The sequence below is a fragment of the Phascolarctos cinereus genome, unplaced genomic scaffold, assembly GCF_003287225.1.
Source record: "Phascolarctos cinereus isolate Bilbo 61053 unplaced genomic scaffold, phaCin_HiC Scaffold_4;HRSCAF=312, whole genome shotgun sequence".
Lineage (NCBI taxonomy): Eukaryota > Metazoa > Chordata > Mammalia > Diprotodontia > Phascolarctidae > Phascolarctos > Phascolarctos cinereus.
The window spans coordinates 195,705,212-195,715,774 of NW_027555847.1; the positions used below are offsets into that span (position 1 = coordinate 195,705,212).

General features: G+C 41.7%; 1 protein-coding gene across 2 annotated transcripts in view; it reads right to left on the reverse strand.

Annotated features, from left to right (window-relative positions):
* Nucleotides 1–3,931, reverse strand: part of MOB3B (MOB kinase activator 3B) — a 283,599-nt gene extending 279,668 nt beyond the window's left edge. Inside the window, exon 1 of one of the 2 annotated variants that reach the window (XM_078152837.1) lies at nt 3,537–3,931. The gene's annotated coding sequence lies outside the window, so the exon portion shown is untranslated. Of the gene's footprint in view, nt 1–1,819; nt 2,339–3,536 lie in introns of those variants that run through there. The other variant, XM_078152838.1, reaches the window with a different exon arrangement.
* Nucleotides 3,932–10,563: the final 6,632 nt, after the last annotated feature.

Consider the following 10,563-nt stretch of genomic DNA (forward strand, 5'->3'; position numbering starts at 1 on the left):
TTTCTTCACCAAACTATGACCAAAAGAAGGAATGCATTGCCTTGGACGTTTACAATGGTATTATTCATGAAGTTTCTAGTAAAAACACAGTTCTGTGTTCCTCCTTATGTAATACTGTCTTTAGGAAACATTTTCATAATGAGAAAATTTTGAATGTCATTCATGCTTCAGGAATTTTTTTCTTTTCAAACCAATTAGTGATAACTGGAAATAAGAAAACAAAGAGGCCTTGTCATCTCTAGTTAATCTACTGATTTATTTTCTTGGCTCTTTTCATACGCAATCAAGACTCACAAGGTCTGCAAACAGGACAGAAGCTGAGACGAGAGGTGCCTACAGGAGCAACTGCAGAAGACATTTTTATGCAGCATCTAAGCTTAGAAAAAGGTGCACCTGGTGTATTCACAGTAGACTTTGAGTCTTCATTGTCACAACTGTAACCTGACTTAGCATGACAGAAACGCCTAGTTGTCATAGAAAGCGGAATTTTATACTTCTTGCAGTCTCCTTGTCCCACTAAGACTATCATCAACATTCTCTTTTCCAGCACTCCTTTATCCGTCTTTGAAGCCAACTATCTTGTTTGTATAATTTTATCCTTAGCACCTGGCAAAGTGCCTAGTACACAGTAAATGCTCAACGGCACTTTGAAGACTTTAAAGGGTTATTTAAATGCTAGATATTGTTTTCTGGCATTAAAAATGACCAACAGACCTCAAATCTAAGCTTAAATTTGATCTCACACGTTTACTAGCTGTGTGACCCTGAGCAAGTCATTTAATCTCTGTTTGCTTCAGTTTCCTCATCTGTAAAATGGGGATAATAGCACCTATGTTCTGGGGTTGTTGTGAGGATCAAATGAGATAATCACTGTAAAGTGCTTAGCACAGTCCCTGGCACATAATAATGCTTTAGAAATCTTAGCTATTATCATTATTAACTACTATAGTTATTATTTATAAAAACAGAAAATAAAAGATATGCGTCCTTGCACTACCTTACACCACCCCTAGACATTGCTATTAGGTGACTTTCTTCCTTACTTGTATTTTAGCCTGCCAAACCAGCCTATCAGTGCTACGGTTTGAATTACAGGGTGCCGGAAATGACTTAGTGCTGCAATCTACACCAAGTCCTTAGTCTACACAGTACCAACTGTGTAATTTCCAGTTCTAATGAACTGTGCCAAGAGGTGAGGTACAGGTCACCCAGCTTTAGTTTGAAGGTCAGCTACCTTCTTTCCCCTGGGTGAAACTGGAGGGACACACTTGACATTCTACAAAAAAGGCTGGGGAAGAAACTGAAGAAAAGAACAGAACATTTCCATCTCAAGTCTCCTGAGTAGGTCTGGCATCTCTGTGTATCTGCTGTATTCTTGTATGGCTTCTCTTGTATATACTACTGCACAATGTTTTTGTAAAAGATACACTCAATTTGAGCGATTTTCTGGACAATATTTAAATTGGATGGTTAGACACCGCACCTTTAAATGGAAAATGAAGGAGATTGGTCTATGATCTAAACGGAAATAGAAATGTCACACAAAAAAATGCGCATTGAACAGCACTAAAAGTCCTCCTGTTATTGACCCTCATGCTCGTAAATACGGTTCATTCCACAAAAGATAATCAAGTGCCTACTATGGAATTCACCAAACTTTGATCTGCTTATTCTGCAATTAACAAAATTTTAATTTGTGGAGTTCTCAATTTACAAAATAAATGTTTACTTCAAACCCTTCAGCGACATTACTCCCCCACTCCCAACTCCTACCGCTGACGACATTAATTAAAGAGCTTAGGGATCTTCAGATTCATACCTTCATTCCTTCTAGGTCGATTCAGTCTGTTACGGCGGTTACCGCTCTTCAGATGCCTCCTCCCACCCACTCACCCAAGCCCAGAGAACCAGTCCACAGAACCACAAGCTTCCCCAAACTTTGGAATTTCAAGCTGCACCTTCATTCACCTACTGAGGGGCAGTCCTGCTTTGCTACAGTATTTACCCTCGGGGCTCAAATCAACTAGCCCCTCAGAGAAAAATTGCAGTGCATCTCGAGTTTAATTGGCTTCTTTCTTCCTTTTAAGTTAAAAGCTGCGCTTTTTACAGATCGATGCACTTTTTGAATTGCGGATGTGATAAGATCTGGGAAATGTGCCCTCGGCTACTAGAAGGGGGAAGGAGGCGGGGGAATCGAGTAACTTTCCCTCTGCCCTTCAACCACAGAAGGCCTGGCGGGACGTCTCCAGGAGAGGTGCACATCAGCAAGAAAACCAGAGTAAGCTTGCTTTCTCGTCCCAGATTCTGACCCTGTCTGTTACAGGCGGGAGGGAAAGTAAGGGGTTTCTCTCCTTAAACCTCGAGGTAGCCCCCCATCCCCCTCCAGCTCTCCCACTCAATTCCCCCGCCAGATGTTTAAAACACAAACAATGCAGGGGGAGGGGAAAAGAGATGCGCGGCGGCATCTGGATTAACAAAAGGCCATTCCTTAAGGGCCAAGAAAACACTGTAATTCTTCTGGGACCTTCTACACTAGTTATGGCCAAGTCAGGAAGACTCCTGCACTTGCTAGCCTTAAATATAACTTCTAGAGACCAAACCTAATTTAAAATGGACCCGAGGAGAGGCCACGTGCTAACAGGAGGAAGATTGGAGGTTTTTTTTAACTCCACTCCCACCCCCAGGGAAAAGGGAGGGGCCACATTTCCAGATGTTTGACAGTAGTTGGCCTATCTGAAAAGTATTCAGCTTGCTCTGGGTTTACCCCACCAAGGTCTAGCAGGCTATCCCAAAGGAAAATAGAAGCAACACGAGAGAAAAGTAAAGTCTCCCCCACACACACACCCCCAAAATGACTCATTTTATTTAGATTGCAAGAGTTCAGCCCCTCCCTGCTGTCCCGGGTAGCTCCTCTTGCAAAAGTTTGCTAGAGAGCTGCTGTCTCTTCCCGGGCGCCCCTCACCCCACCACAACACTCGAGCACAGATGCGCGCATACACACACACACACACATACACTCTCACTCTCTCTCTCTCTCTCTCTCTCTCTCTCTCTCTCTCTCTCTCTCTCTCTCTTTCTTTCTTCAGGTCAGAGAATTGGGTTCGTGGGGGGAAATCTCATCTGTCTGGAGTTCTAGATCATTTTTTAATCACGCAGTGATTAAAAGCATAACCAAGTAACATTCAAGCTCAAGGAAGTCCGTATATATCAGCAAGAGTGGATTTAGAATGAAAAGGACAATCATCCCGGCCTGATGAAGAGATACATTCTGGGGTTAAACTTATGGGAAGTGGGGGAAGGTGCAGGGAGGGAAGAGAGGGAGTGCCAACTTCTGCCACATTGTTGCACAACACATCCAGGTGTGGGAGAGTGGGTGGCTCACCCCCTCTCCCCTCTCCAGCCCTTTTTCCTTCCTCTTCCCCTACCCAGGCACAATGCAGAGAAAAGCTGCCGCCAGGAGAAGGACGGAGACGGCTGCTGCTACCACCACTGCGCCCGCCTTCTTTGCGACCCTCCTCTCTGGGTTGTTATTTTACCTTCAGCCCTGGAACCCCGTCTTCTCTCTCTCTCTCTTTCTCTCTCTCTCTCTCTCTCTCTCTCTCTCTCTCCCCCTCTGGATTCCAGGGAATTGAAGGGGTAGGAGAGGGTTTCCTCGTTGCCAAAGGGAGAAGCGGGCGCAGCTTCAAATCCACGGGAGGTAACTCCAAAGGCGGTGCAACGTGAACGAACCGCGCAGTGCCACGGACCCAGTAAGAGACGCAATCGGCCTGCCTCAGCCGCACATAAAAAGCCCCCTCATGTATGGAGCAATGCTCTCCGCAACAAGCGTCCTGCTGGGGGCCTGGCACTAGCTGAGTATGGGAGTGGGTGGCCCCCTAGCGTCCGCTGGACGCTGTGGCAGCCCCATCACGGATTAGAGGCAAACCAAGAAATTATCACTATAGTTGGCCCGCCTCTCATGGATCTGAGAGGAGAGACAGGAGCAGGCTCACCTCTTAGAAAGAAGTTACTTTGTAGCAATCATGACCCACCTCCATGAGACTAAATTGTCACAGCTTTCTATTGTTCTTTTGGTTCCAGTTTCACCTCTGTCGTCTGACCTTTATAATCTTCCCAAAGGCATGGGTTTGATCATTTTACTCCCCTACCACCAAAACTTTCAACTGACTCCTCATTGCCTATAAAATGAAATACAAAATCGTTAGATTGGTATTTAAGGCTCTCCACAACCTGCCTCCAACCTAATTTTTTTTAAAATAATTTATTTTTTTCTCCCTCATACCATGCCCCTCCCGAAAAAAAAAAACTTTTGTAACCAATATTCAGTCAAGCAAAACAAATTCACACATGGGCTATATCCAAAAATGTGTGTGTGTGTGTGTTGTGTGTGTGTCTGTGTCTGTGTCTGTGTGTCTGTGTGTGTGACTCTGCTGTTCCCACTCCATCAGCTCTCAGGCCAAAAGTAGCCTCAGTTTTCTTGAATGGTGATTGCTCACTGTATTGATTAGAGTTGTTAAATCTTTCCAAGTTGTCTTTATAATTTACAATCTGTATTTGCAGCTTCCTTACATACAACTCCCCTTCATAAACACTGGCTTCCAACCAAACTGAACGGCTAACCATTCCCAGAGCTCATACCCCATTTCCCACCTCCTTCATTCAGACAAGCCATGCCCTACACTTGGAGGTAGTACCCCATCATCTCTCCTTCTCAGAATCCTGTCCTTTCTTCAAAGGCCAACTCAGATGCCAACTCCTCCATGAAGCCTGATCCTTTCCAATTATTAGTTGTCTCTCCCTCCTCTATTTCCCTTGTACTAGACTTACTTGTGAGTATCCTGTGATCCCATCGATAGAATGGTAAGCCTCTTGAGGATTTGGACTGTTCCATTTTTAACTTTGTATCCCTGGTGCCTAGCACAATGCCTTCCAAATAGAAAGCCCTTAAAATGTCTGCTGTTGTTGAATTTTTATTATTAATAAGGAATCAGGCCAAATTTTAATCCCTCCATTACTGCCATCTGATAAGGGAGTCTCCCAAGTCTTCTACTTGAGAAAAAAAGATAAGTCTTTTTTTGCCATTGTACTCCCAGTGTTCTATTCCCTGGCACATAGTAGGAAATTAATAAATGCTTGTTGATTTATTGTTTCACAAATAGAATGCATATAAAGTAGTTTGTGATTCAAAAATAGCAAGTAGATGACAAAGTTGAGAACAGAAACTCTGCCTCTGTTGTCATGGTATCCCTCTTAATATTTATCATTACCCTGCATTAACATAGGCTCCAAATGCTTGTTGAATGAATGACTGAATGTTGTATTTCTATAACTCACATTAACGTTCTTTGGTATAGTTTTGGAAATGCATTGGGCAAGAATTGCAATAACTAAAGAAAACACTGCTGAAGCAAACAAGTGCTGATTAAATATAGCCTTCTAAAGTAATACATATCTCTTTCAGTATCATTAAAGCACAGATCATTCTTTCAAAAATAATTTATTAGGGGCAGCTAGGTGGCACAGTGGATAGAGCACCGGTCCTGGATTCAGGAGGACCTGAGTTCAAATCCGGTCTCAGACACATAACACTTACTAGCTGTGTGACCCTGGGCAAGTCACTTAACCCCATTGCCTAGCCAAAAAATAAAAAAATAAAATAAATAAAATAAAAATAATGTATTAATCAAGTACTGTATCCAGTGACATTATGCTAGTGACAAAAGAAATATGGAAGTTTAGATAAGAAACAATTCCCACTCATATAGAGTCTAATAGAAAAACATAGTTGCTATATACAATATTATAAATATGTAAAAATAATAGTTAACATTTATATAGTACTTACTATGTGCCAGGAGCTTTCCAGTTATCTCATTTGATCCTCACAACAACCCTGAGAAATAGGTACTATTACTATCCCCATTTTATAGGTGAAGAAACTGATGAAAACAGAGGCTAAGTGACTTGTCCAAGGTCACACAGCTAGTAAGTGTCTGAGGCTGGATTTGAACTCAGGTTTTCCTGACTCCAGGCCCTATATCCTCTATCCATTGAGCCACCTACCTGCCTAATGTACATTAGAGAGTAGTAAAACAAAGTGCTACAATAAGACATAAATATTCAACCATTATCAGAGAGGCCATTGTTGTAGTGGCTATAGAGTTGAACTTGAAGCCCAAGACATGAATTCAAATTCCAGTTGTGACACTTATTAGCTATTTTGCTATAGGGTAAGTCACCTAACGTGTTTAAGACTCAGACAACTCTAAGACTTATCTACTAAAATTATGGAAGAATGGTGATCCATGCTGGTAGAAGAAATTCCCACATTGTCAACATTACAGATTTCTGATACAGCCACACATTATCTTCAATGAAACAATTTGGATTAAAAATTTCAAATTAATTTTGAGTCACCTAATTGAACTAAAAGGTGGTATGCATAAAACACAAATACATAAAAAAATATAAAATATCCATTCCAGTAATGAAATGGGGTTTTTTTCCTGCATTGAAAAATACGTTTTCTAAGCTCTCCTCAATCCATGTAATAACAAGACAGTTTTAGATGCAGATACAGAATCATATAGACCTTAAAGGGATCTTAGGGATCTTTTAGTTCAATACTCTTGTTTTCTAGATGAGTTTTTATTTGCCTGAAGTGAGAAGTCAGAAGTGAAAGGCAAAACAGTGTAGTGGAAATACTAGATTTAGAGTCTGAAGACCTGGTTGAGAATCCCAGCTCACACAAATACTAGTGGTACTGTGATGTTGGCCACTATGTAACCTTAGGAATATTAGTCTCCCTGAGTCTAGGTTTCCCCATCAGTAAAATGGGGATAAAAATACTACCTTTTCTCACGGGATTGTTGTGAGGTAAATGTTTATAAACCTTAAAATGCCACATCAATGTGACATACTGTTATTATTATCCAAGTTCACACAACTAGTGACAGAGACTGAATAAGAAAGGATATATACACCTTTATAACTCCCAGGATGTTCAGATTCATAGCAAGCAGATGAGTCAATCAGGATCATGAAAATATATGGCACTTTCAGATATGACTAGGAGAAGATGAAACCTCTCCTAATTGTTGCAGTTCCTTTATTCAATTTAGATGAAGCTATTTTTTCCTATCCTATCTAAGAAAATGAAATAATATTTTTCCTTTAGAGGAAAAATAACAAAAAAGTTTATTTCAGAAACTGAAACTGATTGAGGGAGAGGGGGGTGGAGAAGGATCCTGCTTTTGCACTGTAGATGAGTCTGATTAAATAAAATATGAGCAAGTCAGTCCAGGGTAAAGGTCAGCAGATACAAGAACTGTAGCTGGGCAGGGTGGTATTTTACTTCCTACTTGTTATGGCATATGATGCCAGACATTCAGCCCTTTGTGAGCCACACAATCCTTCCCCCAGGGCCCTGTCAACCGTGGTTCACCTCTGCTATGGCCTGCCTTTTCTCACCACCAGGATCCCATATTTCCACCTTCTCTCAATGGAGCTTGGCCCTGACCTTGCCATCTTTTGGTCCCTCCCATAGCAGTATCCCCAAAGGATATGAGACCTGTGGTCTCAGATCCCATGGTCTGACTTCCCCACTCACAAGCATTCCTTCACTCCATTGAATCTGCCCTGGACATCAGAATTCCTAGTTATTGTTCTGGAAGGGGTAAAAGAAATATTAATGAAAAGGAAGATTATGGTTCTAGGGCATCATTAACAGAACTTAATAAAAAAAAACAAGCATGGATAGTTTTGAAAAAACTGTCGGAAACTATAAACAGAAAAGAGTAAGGGAGAAAAACTTTTTTGCTAAAGAGGACATTTTAAAAGGTTCCAAATATGTTTACCAACCAAATAAGGAAATATGTATTTCTGCAGCCCCATTACAAAATTTTAAATTTTAGAATTGAAAAGAATCTCAAAAAATAATCTGATCTAGCTCTTTGCTTCTTTTTTTTTTTAATATCCCAATCTTATAAATCAGTCAACAGAAGCTAGAGATGTTAAATAACTAAATCAAATTTATACAGCTAATGTCAAAGGAGGGACATTAGAACTGGATTTTCCTGCCCTGAAGTGCTTTCATTTTCCTCTTGTACAAGTAGAAAACATTACATCAGGGAAGTTGTTAGACCCAAAGATTCAGGTACAAAACCTACTTTTCAAAAGTATTATTGACAGGGACTCCTCTCTCGACTCCTGTAGATTAGGGAGAAGAAAATATCCCACTCCTCTTCAGAGAAGAGAGAATACTAGAATTACCCTTAAACCTAAAATAGAGTTCTCCCAATGCACAGCTCCCACCCACTTCCCTGTAAACCACCAGATTAAAAAAGGAGCCTTGGTCATACAAATTAACCAAAGGCTAAAGCCAGAGGCACTACTGTCTCTTATCATCTTTGGAGGGACAGGAGTAGGTTAAGGCAGATTTCTGTGCATTTTGATACTGAATGAATAGTATCCAAACTCTGTGCCAAAATTAATGCAAGTTAATTTTCATTGCTTTCTAGGCCCTTTTCAAACACTTTCTGTAACGGGAAGATAGTACTGGCGTTCAGGAATGGAGGAAAACACTCCAACTGAAGTTTTATTACCAAACTAATTCAATACGAGTCCTTTTGATTGTGTGCCATCAAGGGGAGTGTTAAGAGGGCAACCATAGCAACTTCATAACATTTTGACAGTAATTGAACAAAATAGTCAAAAGCGTATTTATCCTATTCATTGATAGAATGAATACTGTAGCCTAGACTATTTCTGACAGGAGCGTTTTAGAGTTTAAGAGATTCTCAATTAAGTTTCATGAAAGGGCATTTCTTGGTTAATTTCAATTGAGTTTATTTGCCCAATATCATAATGCTTATTCATATCCTAATTGTAGTTGCTATGAGCACTTCTTAAGAAACAACAGCCGTCAAGGGCACACACACACACACACACACACACACACACACACACACACACACACACCCCTCTACCTCTCCAGGCTGAACTCCTGACTTCCAGACTTTCTTTACAATGCACTTCTTTGCCAGAGGACTCTACCTTTATATTTCACACGCTATAAGTTTCCTTGGCCCTTGTGGCTTCTTTGTCTGATTGGCTGGTTCCAGAACCTCCATTTCGAGAAGGCTCAAGCCAGACCCGTCTCCCTCTCCAATCTGTATTCCTGATTTTTCTACAATGCCAGGGAGTCCGTACCTTCATCTCTCCCTCTCACCTTCATCCCTTTTTAGCTTGCTTTAATGTGTTGTCTTCCCTTGTGTAAAGGCAGACTTTCTTCCTGCTTGCATTTGTATACCCAGTACTTAGCACAGTGTTTGGCACATAGTAAGGCTTAATAATCCCACTCAATTCTGGAATCCCTTGTTCCACCAGATTTATTATAGAGTGTTGGGACCCTGGGTAAATAATTTAACCTCTCACTACCCCCTAAGCAACTTTCTAAGACTAGAGTAGGTACAGACATATACTGTTGGGACACAGCCACCTCATCAGGAATTCTCTATGACAGTGAAATCATAGGTGTATGTATGTGGGTGTGTGTATATGTGTGTATGTATACATGGAGATAGATATGTATATACGTATGTATACACACACACATATATATTTATAATTGAATGCATTTTCTATTCAGAAACAAGGCAGAATCATATATCAAATATCACAGTACCTACTTTACAGAGAATAGCAAAATTTTGAAAAGTAAGCAAAAGTCATTCATGTACAGCCCCTCATCTAAGAAAATGGGTACAGAGACTTCCACTTCCAGGAGCCAAGATGGCAGAGTATGAAGTACGTCTCTCTCACTCTTCTTTATTGACCTCTGAATGCCAGAAAATACCACCCCAGGAAAAACCCTGGGACAATTGAGCTAGCAGAAGTGCAGCAATCTTGTAGCTCAGGAAGCAGAGGTGGATTAACTGGAAAGTCCCTTCTTGCTCTGGGGGAGGCATCCCAGCAAGCCAGCAGCAAGCCCCACCTCAGCATTCTGAGGAAGATCCTGAGCCCCAGGGTAGTGGAGCAGACGCACCAATACAGGACCCTCTGAGTATCTCAGTACAGGCAGGGAACAACAGCTTGGAAAACCACCACATGCAAAGGCCTTCTCTAGCAGCCAAATCTCCAGGTGACTCAGCACAGTCCCAGGAAGCACAGCTCCATGAGGCAAAGCTCCAGGCTGACAGACATCTTCCAGAAGTGAAACATCCTTGTGCAAGGCTGGGGAGAGCAGGAGCCAAACATTAGAGTGCTAGGCCCAGGTGAGCAGGAGCCAAAGAAAGGAGTGCAAAGCCCAGGTGAGCAGGCATCCTCCAGGGACCAGACTTCCCACCCCCATCCCAAGAGCTCCAGTGTTGCTGACCCAAGCCCAGCACCAGGTAAGCTGCCAGAATCCTACAACTTCCAACTGCCAGTATCTGAGGCCCCAGCACACAAGGCCAGTGACCAGGTCCGGGGATCCCAGCACAAAAAGCGTGGCTTAGTGCTTCCTGTGCTCTAGAAGGAGAGCTCAATTTTTTTTTTAAAGTCAAGAAATAGACAAATACCATG